This window comes from Rattus norvegicus, chromosome 4 (assembly GCF_021556685.1).
Source record: "Rattus norvegicus strain SHRSP/BbbUtx chromosome 4, alternate assembly SHRSP_T2T, whole genome shotgun sequence".
In the NCBI taxonomy this organism is placed as follows: domain Eukaryota; kingdom Metazoa; phylum Chordata; class Mammalia; order Rodentia; family Muridae; genus Rattus; species Rattus norvegicus.
In genome coordinates, this window is record NC_141537.1 from 10,275,883 (window position 1) to 10,279,762 (window position 3,880).

Genomic DNA, 3,880 nt, shown 5'->3' on the forward strand with positions numbered 1-3,880 from the left:
AAATTAGCTCAATCAAATCCTAAGAAAGAAATTAGAGAAATGACACCCTTCACAATAGTCACAAATAACATAAAATACCTTGGTCTGACTAACCAAGCAAGTGAAAGATCTGTATGACAAGAACTTCAAGTCTCTGAAGAAAGAAATTGAAGAAGACCTCAGAAGATGGAAAGATCTCCCATGCTCATGGATTGGCAGGATTAATATAGTAAAAATGGTCATTTTACCAAAAGCGATCTACAGATTCAATGTACTCCCCATCAAAATACCAATCCAATTCTTCAAAGAGTTAGATAGAACAATTTGCAAATTCATCTGGAATAACAAAAAACCCAGGATAGCTAAAACTATCCTCAACAATAAAAGGACTTCAGGGGGAATCACTATCCCTGAACTCAAGCAGTATTACAGAGCAATAGTGATAAAAACTGCATGGTATTGGTATAGAGACAGGCAGGTAGATCAGTGGAATAGAATTAAAGACCCAGAAATGAACCCACACACCTATGGTCACTTGATCTTGACAAAGGAGCTAAAACCACCCAGTGGAAAAAAGATAGCATTTTCCACAAATGGTGCTTGTTCGATCTATATCCTTATTGCCCTATACAAAGCTCAATTCCAAGTGGTTCAAGAACCTCCACATAAAACCAGATACATTCAAACTAATAGAAGAAAAAATGGGGAAGAGCCTTGAACACATGGGCACTGGAGAAAATTTCCTGAACAGAACACCAATGGCTTATGCTTGAAGATCAAGATTCAACAAATGGGATCTCATAAAATTGCAAAGCTTCTGTAAGGCAAAGGATACTGTCATTAAGACAAAACAGCAACCAACAGCTTGGGAAAAGATCTTTACCAATCCTACATCTGATAGAGGGCTAATATCCAATATATATGAAGAACTCAAGAAGTTAGACTCCAGAGAGTCAAATAACCCTATTTAAAAATTGGATACAGAGCTAAACAAAGAATTTTCAACTGAGGAATATCGAATGCCTGTGAAGTACCTAAAGAAATGATCAACATCCTTAGTCATCAGGGAAATGCAAATCAAAACAACCCTGAGATTCCACCTCACACCAGTCAGAATGGCTAAGATCAAAAACTCAGATGACAATAGATGTTGGCGAGGATGTGGAAAAAGAGGAATACTCCTCCATTGTTGGTGGGTTTGCAAACTGGTACAACCATTCTGGAAATCAATCTGGAGGTTCCTCAGAAAATTGGACATTGCACTACCTGAGGACCCAGCTATACCTCTCTTGGGTATATACCCAAAAGATGCTCCAACATACAACAAAGACACATGTTCCACTATGTTCATAGCAGCTTTATTTATAATAGCCAGAAACTGGTAAGAGCCCAGATGTCCTTCAACAGAGGAATGGATACAGAAAATATAGTACATCTACACAATGGAATACTACTTAGCTGTCAAAAACAATGTCTTCATGAAATTCATAGGCAAATGGATGGAACTGGAAAATATCATCCTGAGTGAGGTAACCCAATCACAGAAAAACACACATGGTAAGCACTCACTGATAGGTGGATATTAGCCCAAAACTTGAATTACCCAAGATACAATCCACAGAGCACATGAAGCTCAAGAAGGACGACCAATATGCAGATGCTTTGGTCCTTAAAAGGGGGAACAAAAATTTCAGAGAAGGAGATATGGAGACAAAGTTTGGGACAGAGACTAAAGGAATGGCCATTCAGAGTCTCCTCCACCTGGGGATCCAGCCTATATATATATATATATATATATATATATATATATATATATATATATATATATATATATATATATATCTCCACCAAAAATAAACAATATTGGTGATGCCAAGAAGTGTATACTGACAGGAACCTGATATATATAGTTGTCTCCTGAGAGACACAGCCAGAGCATGTCAAATACAGAGGTGAATGCTAGCAGTAAACCATTGAACTGAGAACGGGGTCCCCATTGGAGGAGTTAGAGAAAGGATTGAAGGAGCTGAAGGGGTTTGCAACCCCATAAGAACAACAATGCCAACCAACCAGAGCTCCCAGGGACTAAACCACCATTCAAAGAGTACACATGAACTGACCCATGGCTCCAGCTGCATATGTAGCAGAGGATGGCCTTCTTGGACACCAGTAGGAGAAGCCCTTGGTCCTGCCTTGTGAATGTCAGGATGGGGAGGCAGGAAGGGGTGGGTGGTTGGGGAGGGGGAACATCCTCATAGAAGAAGGGGCAGGGGTGGAATAGGGGGGTTATGGATAGAAACCAGGAAAGGGAATAACATTTGAAATGTAAATTTAAAAAATATTCAATTAAAAATATTTTCTGGTTTTGACCTATGTGTTTTGCAACTTCCTCTATTTCTATCTCTCATAATTTTTTTCATAATGTTGCAGATTTCATGGATGTTTTGTGCCTGGATTTTGTTTGTTTGTTTAATATTTTCTTTGACTAAGGTGTCCATTTCTTGTTTCCTCTCTTCTGTGCCTGAGATTCTTTCTTCCATCTTTTGTATTCTGTTGGTGAGGCTGAGGTTTCTCTTTGAGTTCCTAAATTTATCATTTCCAGTTTTGCTTGAGTTTGGGTTTTCTTTGTTGATTCTATTTCAATTTACAAAGCTTGAGTTGTTTCCATTTCATTCTACTGTTTGTGCTCCATAGATTTTATTAAAGAGTTTTATTTATTTCCTCCTCAAGGGCATCTAACATATCCATAATAGATATTTTGAAGTCCTTGTCTTGTGCCTCAGCTATATTACCTTTCTTGGAGTCTACTATAGTAGGGTTGCTGGGCTCTAGTGAAGACACAATTTCCTGGCTTTTATTGGTTGTGGTTTATAATGGCATCTAGGCATCCGGGTTTGTGATGATTGTAATTCTAGGTGCTGATTGATATCTGGTCTTATCTTTGTTGGTAGGTGTTCCATTCCTTGATTTCTGCTGCCTTCTCAGGTTCTTAGGAGAGTGTGATAGCTCTGTGTTGCCTGGTAGCAAATTTTTCTGAGATCCTGCTCAGTGTGGACACTGGGATTCCCAGGGAGAATGTGTTTCTAGGTATTGGGAGCTGATACTTAGGAATAGGGATGGGCTAGAAGGGAAGGGTGCTGAGAGATTCCACAAAAGGGAGGAAAGCAGAGTGTACTCCCAAGTTCTGAATAGATCCCTGGGAAGAAAGGCTCCATCACATGGTCTGCTCCAAAGATAGGGATGGGGGTGGGGTATTGGGTTTGGAGAATGGGGCAAGTAAAGATTGCCTACCTATTACCCTGGCTGATGGCTGCCAGGTTCTCAGGGGTGTCTGCAGCTGAGACAAATGGGTAGGGTGGTTAGGAAAGCTTTAGATCACTGGAGATGGGAGCTGAGACGAATGGGGGTCTATAGCAGTTGGTCTGCTAGAATTGGACATGAAACTGGGGACTGGATTTGGAGGAAGAAGACAATGAAGCTTGCCTACCTGATTCCCTGGGCAGTGTGGCTGTTGGGACCCTTAATTATCAACTCAGAATAAATAAATGAACAAAATTAAGGGAGGTCTGAAAACCCCAGAGAGAACTCATAACAGTCCATTTGAGGGAATAACTCCAAATGGCCTCAACTCAATGAATCTATGAGATCATCAGGTGACTCCTCTGGTGAAAGGTGGATCATTCTTAGACCCCATATTGGGCACCTAATATCAATAGAAAAACACAGCTTTCAAACTTTAAAGAGTTTATTCTAGTGGCAAATTTGAGTGGCAATGGACAAAGACCAGATTTACGTTACCACAAATTCCATGTTCCGATGTAGAAGTTTTGTGAAGTTTTAAGGTTTTGCAAAACAAAGAAAGTCATCAATCAATGGAAGTTTAAAATATATGTGGGTGCAT